This window comes from Rattus rattus, chromosome 13, assembly GCF_011064425.1.
Source record: "Rattus rattus isolate New Zealand chromosome 13, Rrattus_CSIRO_v1, whole genome shotgun sequence".
Taxonomy (NCBI): Eukaryota; Metazoa; Chordata; class Mammalia; order Rodentia; family Muridae; genus Rattus; species Rattus rattus.
The window spans coordinates 15,986,212-15,997,089 of NC_046166.1; the positions used below are offsets into that span (position 1 = coordinate 15,986,212).

Here is a 10,878-nt window from a genome sequence, read left to right on the forward strand (position 1 = left end):
TTAAGAAATTTATTCTTTGTGAAATTCAATTTTTTTGTAAATAAAATGCTTCTAAACGAGGACAATTTTGGTAGAGACTTTGAGAGGAATATATAAGGTTGTAAATGAATGGTTTTAGCATTAGGATTGGCCAACAGTAAGAGATGAAGGGACGTCAATTCTGTTTTCTGATTATCTGAGAACAATCCCATTGCAGATCCCCAGCATTCATGTACAATGCTAGGGCAGCAGCAGTACATTCCTCTAATCCCTGGGCTGGAAGACAAACAGAAGGACCCACTACTGGACAATCAGTATAGCTGAATAGGTAAGGTCCAGGTCCAGTGAGAAATGGGATCTCAACACACATGGTGGAAAATGATTTAAGAGGACACATGGTCTCAATCCCTGGCCTCCACATGTGTGTGCACACAAGAGTAAAGGACAAACACAAATACATAAAAGAGACATTTAATACTTACACAGAAACTTCATGTTGAAATTCCTGCTTGATACACTGTTATTAAAAGCCATTCCTATAGAATAAAGTGAAATATTGTTTATTGTTGGCCTGGACTCTTGATATAGCAAGCAGTTTCTTTCAAAATGTCCCTGTTTATTTCTGACTGGTTCTCTTTTGTATCAAGCTATCATATATGGTAGAAATCACAATATATTTAGATCTCATATAGTCTACTTAACTGCTGTCTCTAACTTTTTTTTGTTGGCTTTTGCTTCAAATTTTATCGTTAATATTTTTTGTATTTTGTATAACCTTTGTCCAGGTATTTCCCTCGGAAGCCCATGACACATACCTTCTAATAAAGATGCTCCCACTCGAAGCCACATAAAGTACTGGTTAAACAGTTTGGAATAAGCTAATCTTGGTTCTGATGTTTAGTAGCCCATGGTCTAAAAGCTATATCCAATGTCTCTAGTTCGTAGTTTTGGGGAAATCAGCCTGCTTTCAACTTAAGGTTGTTTCAAGGATAAAATGAGATAACACATGAAGTACTTGTCATAATATAAGTAAGCTGCAGGGAAAGTGTTCATCAGATGGCTTTTATTTATCATGAAGTTGCAAAAGCAACTTTTTTCTCAGAAAACTGAAAGTGGAACAAATTCTAGAGTTAATTTTTTCAGATTATGCCTTTAAAATATGCTTTTATTTCTGTGGCCCTGGAAGTGGAGGAGAGAACTACCTGTTAGAGTGCATATCTATTCTACCTTGCGTTTTCCAGCCTGGAAGGGACTTTAAATTGCTCTCCAGGTAATTCCCAGTCCCCAGAAGTCTACTTTACTCCATTTCTATGGGGTACTTATCCTCAAAGCATTGCACAAAGCTTCCCTGTCACCAAGCCCAAATCCACCTCCAATAGGAAGAGGCTGTTGTTGATGCGTAGTCCTTTTGGAAGCATCTTTGTCACAGATCTGACTCAACACTTATTTCTAGCAGAACGAGTTGTTCAGGCAGGAAATCTATTTCCACAGCTCAAGTGGAAGCTTTATTTAAGGAGTGCAATTGGCATAAATCACGCAAGAGAATGTGGTTAAAGTGCACAGCTGTCGATTTCAAATTTAACACGATTCGAGTAGGAAAAAGCAGTTGGAAAAGTTTCTTTTACTTCTGGACTGATGGGTAGCCACGGGGCACATCAAAGTGTTTCTTCTGACCCCTACACTCCCGAGGACATGAGAGAAGAAGTTTTGCGGCTTTCCAACAGATAAGCAACAACCAAGACATGAAAATCCGTGGTGTTTCTTGGCTTTGGATTTTGGAATTTGGCTGTGGAAGATTTCCAAGCAAAGTGTGGGTGTTGCTGCATATTCGACATGCTAATGTAAAATGAATGCTTATCTGAATGGATTTTAAACTTGCTGAGATTAAGGTACTAGATCTGAGGCTCTGTACTCGGGGTCATGGCCCAGGGCAGTGACCATCTCATTAGGTATCTTTTGTTATTCAGGTCTTTCCCTCTATCTCATTCTTTTGTCCTGTAACTGTTCATTCATCCTTTTTAAATCCATTCTTTCTTTCACCCATCTTCTATTTCACCTGTTCCTGTTTATTCTACTGTCTTAGCCTCTAAGCTTTATCCTCATGTTTTCTGAAACCCCTTTCTTCTCATAATTATACTTCCCTATTTTTCAGCTGCCTCTTCTATATCTACTTTAAAACCTTTCCCACTCAGTTCTTCTTGTCACCAAATAAATGAAGGTTAGGAATGATGCCTGACTGGACCAGTCCAGATAGATACTTTATGAATTTTTCCTGGGCCTGTGGTTGCCGGTGACTGGTTCCTAACCTGGAATTCTATTTATCTCTGACTTCACATTACTCCCGTCTTAGAAACCTTGCAACCTGATGACTGTCCTTTTGTAACAGTGGATACACCTCCCACATAAATATAGTGTGTGTCCCATATCCTAGCTTCTTATAAAAAATGGCATGCCCATTTGTAGATGTTAGAAACACTTACTCATAAATATTCTGAGTACATGTACAATGGACCCTGTGACAACTGAACACACTATTAGAGGTTATATACTTTCATATCCTGAGAAGATACAAATGGCTATTTATAGCCTCTGGAGATTTGTATTAATGTTGTGGGAGGTGATTTCAGAAAATATTTCTTATCTGGATATAACACAGAGCCAGATAATCACTAAGCTTTCCTTTTAGTATATTACAGCCTAGAAGAGTGGGCTGAGTTGGATGAGAGAGCACTGAGTTGGGCAAAGGTACTGAGGGCAAAGAGATTTACCTGAGCTCAGAGAATTCCAGATAATGGAAGCCATGAATTACATACAATAACACAAAACAAACCCCGAGGAATCCAGTACATTGTTTGATATCAGTTTTCCAACAGAAGCTCAATCAACATCTTTCTCCTCATTTTCTTTCAAGGTCAAGACAGAAGATAAATTAGTGAGTCTTGATGAAAAGGCTTTCAGTGTTTATTGTGATAAACAAAGTTGTAAACTTCTGTTGGATTTGTAGGATTCTGTGTGAGCTTATCCACAGTAAAAGCCAAAGTCCTTAATGACAACCTAAGACATCTTAAACCTAACCCTCCTTCCTCCTGTAAATCACCTTTCTTTCTTTCTTTCTTTCTTTCTTTCTTTCTTTCTTTCTTTCTTTCTTTCTTTCTTTCTTTCTTTCTTTCTTTCTTCTTCTTCTTCTTCTTCTTCTTCTTCTTCTTCTTCTTCTTCTTCTTCTTCTTCTTCTTCTTCTTCTTCTTCTTCTTCTCCTCTTCTTTCTTCCTCCTCCTCTTCTTCCTCCTCCTCCTCCTCCTCTTCCTCCTCCTCCTCCTCCGCCTCCTCCTCCTCCTCCTCCTCCTCCTCCTCCTCCTTCTGTTTTTTCCCCTGTCTCTGTGCCTGCTCCCATTTTGTCAGTAGACTGGACATAAAGATAGTTTCTACTGGAGCTTCCACATGTTCTGCCAAGAATGCCACCCTCTTTTCTTTTTTCCAAAAGATGAGTGAGAAACCTTTCCACACACAGAGACTGCCCTGGTTGACTCTCTAAACATTGTACGCTTCTTACTTTGAAAGGAAAAAGTTTAAAATTGCCCCCTAGACAAAAGTTGAAGCCAAAAACGGGCCCCGGAACTGCCTGTTCCAGAAACTAGCTGATCACAGAAAGAGAAATTGCACCAGCTGGTTCAGCCACTTTGTTCCAGGAACTAGCTAACCATAACAGCAGCTGACCATAACAGCAGCTGCCCATAACAGCAGCTGACCATAACAGCAGCTGACCATAACAGCAGCTGACCATAACAGCAGCTAACCATAACAGCAGCTGACCATAACAGCAGCTGACCATAACAGCAGCTGACCATAACAGCAGCTGACCATAACAGCAGCTGACCATAACAGCAGCTGACCATAACAGCAGCTGACCATAACAGCAGCTGACCATAACAGCAGACCATAACAGCAGCTGACCATAACAGCAGCTGACCATAACAGCAGCTGACCATAACAGCAGCTGACCATAACAGCAGCTGACCATAACAGCAGCTGACCATAACAGCAGCTGACCATAACAGCAGCTGACCATAACAGCAGCTGACCATAACAGCAGCTGACCATAACAGCAGCTGCCCATAACAGCAGCTGACCATAACAGCAGCTGACCATAACAGCAGCTGACCATAACAGCAGCTGACCATAACAGCAGCTGACCATAACAGCAGCTGACCATAACAGCAGCTGACCATAACAGCAGCTGCCCATAACAGCAGCTAACCATAACAGCAGCTGACCATAACAGCAGCTGACCATAACAGTAACAGCAGCTGACCATAACAGCAGCTTACCATAACAGCAGCTGACCATAACAGCAGCTGACCATAACAGCAGCTGACCATAACAGCAGCTGACCATAACAGCAGCTGACCATAACAGCAGCTGACCATAACAGCAGCTGACCATAACAGCAGCTGACCATAACAGCAGCTGACCATAACAGCAGCTGACCATAACAGCAGCTGACCATAACAGCAGCTGACCATAACAGCAGCTGACCATAACAGCAGCTGACCATAACAGCAGCTGACCATAACAGCAGCTGACCATAACAGCAGCTGACCATAACAGCAGCTGACCATAACAGCAGCTGCCCATAACAGCAGCTGACCATAACAGCAGCTGACCATAACAGCAGCTAACCATAACAGCAGCTGACCATAACAGCAGCTGACCATAACAGCAGCTGACCATAACAGCAGCTGACCATAACAGCAGCTGCCCATAACAGCAGCTGACCATAACAGCATCTGACCATAACAGCAGCTGACCATAACAGCAGCTGACCATAACAGCAGCTGACCATAACAGCAGCTGACCCTAACAGCAGCTGACCATAACAGCAGCTGACCATAACAGCAGCTGACTATAACAGCAGCTGACCATAACAACAGAGCTTAACAGCAGCTGCCCATAACAGCAGCTGACCATAACAGCAGCTGACCATAACAGCAGCTGACCATAACAGCAGCTGACCATAACAGCAGCTGCCCATAACAGCAGCTGACCATAACAGCAGCTGCCCATAACAGCAGCTGACCATAACAGCAGCTGACCATAACAGCAGCTGACCATAACAGCAGCTGCCCATAACAGCAGCTGACCATAACAGCAGCTGACCATAACAGCAGCTGACCATAACAGCAGCTGACCATAACAGCAGCTGACCATAACAGCAGCTGACCATAACAGCAGCTGACCATAACAGCAGCTGACCATAACAGCAGCTGCCCATAATAGCAAGAACTGGTTAACCATAAAGTTAGATTAAAATCTTAAAGAACAATAATGAGAAACAGGAGGTTCTTCCTTGTGATTCGGCATGGATTTTCCTTTAAATACCCCTTCTTCCAACCATTCAAGGTCTATCTCCTCTACCCCTGCATGGGATATGAGTCTCGACCCCAGTGCACTGGTTTCTGTTGTCCCTATCAATAAACCTCTTGTTGATTGCATCAAGATTGGTCTCTCTTGAGTTCTTGGGGGGGGATTGCATCATCCTAAGACTTGAGTGAGGGTCTCCCAGCTCCGGGGATCTTTCACTTTACCATGCTCCATGCTTTGTCCCTTGTAATTCTGTACTTGCTGCATGTGTTCTAATATTCACTACCTGGGAATTCCCACCCATTATCGCCCATCATCATCACCCCACAGTAGTTTCTAAGTTCTGCTATTTCTAAGTTGAAGCCTTTGTAGACTGGCAGGCTTTTTCATTTTAAATCAGTCCTGATCCTTAGATTGTGTAGTTATTTTAATTTTACCTATTGTTTATATTTCTTGTCACTCCATTAAACACGTATTTGGTGTGTACAATTTTTTCTGATTATGTTTTATATATTTCAAATATTTGCAATAGTAAAGAAGTTAATGACTGGGGCAGTGTGATTGTAAATTAAAGAGAGTATTTGTTTGTCATGCCTCTCACATTTACTGGATTAGCATGAAAACATATTTTAGAAAGAGTAGCTTGACCTCTCCTTTAGCTAGTAGAAGTTAATGAAGGCTGAGAAATTAGAAAAGTCAAAATATTTTGATATTTGAGAGGTAGAAATTAGAAATTACTGCATTGCACTGTGGTTCCTGCAGGTGCAAGCTTGAGGAATAGCCGGAGATAATACAAGAAGGCTTTGCAACCAGAAAGCCAATGTGTGGCAACAGTCTGTCTTCCTTGAGAAATTTTTACCACTTAGTTCTAAGTTTAATTTCTTAAAATGTAAAAAAGCTCAGAACAAGTAGATAAAGCCAGGAAGAAGCCACTCTTCTCAATTGCTCTTTGTTTTCAAAAGAAAAGGTATACATACATGAATATATAAATAAGGAACACATCTGAATATGTACATTACATGTGATTTCTTATATATGCATGTATATAGATTGCATGGATTTTAAATATTTTCAGTGTGCAATTTGTAACATTAAGTAAGGACATGTTGTATAATAATTGTCATTGTATGCACAATAATTACCACTATCTGTCCCTAGAACTATTTTTTCTTCCTCAACAAATATCTGTGCACCTATCAAGCAATAGTTCTCCATTTGCTTGCATCTTAAATCCTGACAACAAGTCTTCTATTGTTGTCTCTCCAAATTTACCAATCTTAGGACGGGTACTGTACAGTGAATGCCTTTTCTTTAGCATCGTATCTTCAAGATTCATCCAAATCTTAACATGTACCAGACTCTTTCATTGTAAATTTCCATCACACTTGGTTCACCAGCTCAACTATTGGTAAGTACAGATTTGTGCTACCTCAAAGTGATGGGTAAGCAATGATGCTATGAGTTTGACTTTGCAAATGCCTTCTCCAGACTGTGCTCACAATTATGGGCTTATACTCATAAGTAGAATCTTCAGCTCATATGATAATTTCATCAAGTATTTTCACAGTATTTGTCATAGTAGCTGGAAAATTGTACATTTTCAACACTAATGCAAGTTAAAATTTTTGTAGTTACACCAACACTTCCTCTACAATAGCTTGCCTAGTAGTACTTCTGATTTACATTTCTCTAATGACTGCTGCTATTGAATATCTTTTTATCTGTTCATGGTCATTTGTATATCACAGCATCATTAAAAGAATGTGTGCTCACCCTTCCTGGTCTTGCTACACAGTTTCAGCGGGGCCTAAGCCTCTGGGCTCACTTTGGCCTCAGCATCTAGCTATGGTGGCAGTGACCTGGAGTTGGGCATGGTGTTGGTGTGTAAGTCTCCTGCAGGTTACCAGTGGCTAAATTGCACCTAGGCAGACCACTAATGAGAGAAAGTCAGTAGGACTTTAAAAATGCAATGAACCAAATGAAAATCTTGAAGGAGGACCCAGGAAATGAAGTAAAGTTAAGACTCTGTACTGTGTAAGCAGGCTATAGGAGGATCCTGTAATATGCCTAAACCTGGTGTGTTTGACTTTGTCAATAAAGTCAAGTGGGATGCATGGAATGCCCTGGGCACCCTACAAAAGGAAACTTCCAGGCAGAACTATGTGGATGTCATATCCAGTTTGAGCCCCTCATCTGAAGCCTCTAGCTAGGGAAAGCATGGAGCTGATGAGAAAGCCCAGGAGTCTAAATCATCCTGGGAACTTCTGAAGATGGCATCACGAAGATCACGTTCAATCGGCCCACCAAAAAGAACCCCATAACCTTCTAGATGTATCAGGATATTATACTCCCACTTAAAAATGCTAACACAAATAACACAGTCATTGTGGGACCGTGAAAGGTAGCATGATTCCTGGCTGAGCTAAGACTAGAAGCCTGGAGACCCAGAAGGGATGTTAGGAGCTTTGCCTGCTCCTAGGCACCAGGCCCCTGTCACTAGCTCCCCATAGATAGATTTGTGGCCACCAGTTATGTGAGGGTAACACCCCAAGCCCTCCACATGTAGAGGACCTGACCTATGGTTACGTAGGCTCAAGACATCTCCATTTTAACGGGGTACTTAAAGCCCTGGAGGGCTTAGCCAATAAGCTTTCCTTCCCAGACATTCTTCCCTGCAAAAGTATTTAACCTCGTGCCCACAGTGAGAAGTAGAATAAAATTTTACTCATCCACTTTCTGCCATGACAATAAATGCTGTAAAACCATGGACTGCCTGTTTTCTTTGAGATCTGCTGTGGGGAGCCATGGAGAAGTCCTATGGGAACTGCTGTCTAGTTTCCAGTAGAAGGCCTCTCTGCTCTCAGCCACACCCATAAAGCCAAGCTCAAGCCATTAAGCTAAGGACTCCCCTCCAATGGGATCAGCTGAAGTCCCCACTCCCCCACTGGGCCAAATCCAACCATGGGCACAGCTCTCCTGCCACTTCCAGGGGCACCTGGTTGTTCAAGAGCCTGGGAACTCTATGGACCCAGCCTCTTCGCAGGCCCAGGGTTCCCCGAGCCAGCTCTGGCTGTCCCCCACATCAGACTGTGTTTCACCACCCCTAGAGCAGTATCCCAGGGCTTCACTATGGCCCAACACCTGCCCTGTGATTGCATGGGGTAAGTGCAGTCAACTCCCATATCCTGCCTCCCTGAGTGGCTCTGCTCTATCCTGTTGGGGAGCAAACAGGAGACCCACAACCCTACAAGTCATAGCTGTTTTCACAGCTATGTTTCACACAGCAGTGGGAGTGATTTGACTAACTTCACTAGTGCCACTGGGGGAATAGAGGAGGCAGTTAATGAGGGTGTGTGGAACCGAGAGAATTTGTAAACAGTTTTATAGACTTTCCCAAGCCTACGGTTGCAGTAGTAAAAGACCCAGCTGTGGGAATATCTGTCACTATTCTGAGACTATTCAATACTGTCTATGTGTTGGAGAGGACAACGTTTCATACTCCATTCAGCCACCTTGGCCAGAGCCCAGAAGCATGCTCCCCTTAGTCGTTTCCGAAGATGATGGGCTCAGCAAAGGCTACTGAGATGCTTCTCTTTGGGAAGAGGGTCACAGAAAGAGAGGCTTGGGCTCTCTTTTCCCTGAAAGTTTTCCCTGAAAGCACTTTTAAAACAGAAGTCTGGACCAGGCTGAAAACATATGCGAAGCTCCTGTCAAACGCCAGGAGAATTTCCAAAGAGTTAATCAGAAAAATTGAAAAGGAAAATCTCCATACAATAATGAGAAAGAATGCACTACTCTCTGAGCAAGGTGTCTGTCAGAGGAACGCATCAACGTGATCCTGAGCTTTGTATCCAGAAAACCAAAGCTGGGAAGACCACTGCAACAGGTAGACTTCCCACAGGAAAGAGGGGCTGCGAGTTGCAGTTTCAAGGACTTGAAAGACACATACTTCCACGTGCCTTTTCCTTGATTAACTTAGCAATTATGATGAGAATGCTTCACAGCACTGAGAAATAAAACTTTTCATAAATCAAAAAAAATATGTGCTTAAGTTTTTCATTCATTATTGGGTTGTTATTGTGTGTATTTGTTGATTTTAAAGACCTCTTACACATGACTCAGGTGTGTTTATTTCTGATCCTAAGAGTTTTCAGTCTACTGGTTGTGAGAATCCTTTGATCTACAGAAGGCTTTATTTTATTCCAGTCCAGTTTACATTTGTTTCTTTTATTGTCCATGCTTTTTGTGTAGCTCTAATCGCTGTCAAGTTTGATGTCTGAAAGTATTTATCTATTATTCCCTTTAAGGATTTTATTGCTTAAGGGTTTTCCTGGTCTTTTTACCTAAGGTTTTTTTTTAATTATTATTATTTTTATTTTATATACATTGGCGTTTTGCCCATACATTTGTCTGTGTGAAAGTGTTGGATCGGCTGCAACTAGGATTATAAACAGCTGTGAGCTGTTATGTGGGTACTGGCAATTGATCTCTGTTACTCTTGAAGAACAGCCAGTGCTCTTATCTACTTAAGTTTGTAAGCTATTATGAATTGGTACTTTATTGTGTAATGAAATATTCCAAGTTGATTCTTTTGTTGTGGATAACCAGTTTTGAAGCCTATCTGTTCTCCATGTAATAGTTTTTTGGAACTTTACTGAGAAGCATTTGATCATATATGTATGTAGATATATTGCTGGGATCTCTATTTGATTCCTTTGGTTTAAATGTTATTGCCACATTGTTTTAATTTCTGTAGCTTTGCTGGTAGTTTTAGAACCAGGAATTGCTAACTCTTCAGCTTAATCTTTATTATATTATTGTCTGTCTATATTACTTATGATTTCCATGAATTTTAGAATACAAAATCACTTACTCTATTTGTTTTTAAAATTGTTATTTATTAATTTATAGAAACTTGAATGATTTCTGTCTATTTTGAATCTTTCAATGTTGTAGAACTTTATTTGGTTCTTTAGTCCTAAGGTTTTTTTTTTCACATGTTGTTTGTTTTTGTTTGTTTTCTTAAGGTCAGGCTTCAGAGCAGCTCCAAACTATTAATGTTCCTGGTTCAAGCTTCCTAAGCCTTGGACCAAAGTCATAAAATCACCATACTTATCTGATATGTATTCTAATATATATCTCTAGAGGCTTCTTATATTGTTTTATAAGTAATTTCCTGTTTAATGACATAATAGGAAGAAGTATTTCACTCTATTTTCCACCAGCAGAGATTGATTGTTTATATTAAATTAAAACTATTAGTGAATGAATGAGTAGATAAGTCAGAAAGTGTTAGTAAGTGAATTCAACTCTTAGCACCAAAGTAAAATCAGTGAGTATAGCCCTTGAAACTACAGTATTGGGAAGGCAGTAACAATGTGTCCCTGGAGATTAAAGTATCTATTACAAGTTTATCTTGGGTAAGTTTCTTTTATTTAAATTTTAGAATATGTGGATAACGTGAACTTTTATGTAAGTAACACCATTTGGTTCTCCCTTAAGGCCTATGATTTATCATGTCATTGGTTTTTACCTAGGTGT

At 40.8% G+C, this 10,878-nt stretch overlaps 1 pseudogene; it reads left to right on the forward strand.

The window, feature by feature from the left end:
- The first annotated feature begins 7,182 nt into the window (after positions 1-7,182).
- Positions 7,183-9,139, forward strand: LOC116914965 (annotated as a pseudogene).
- Positions 9,140-10,878: the final 1,739 nt, after the last annotated feature.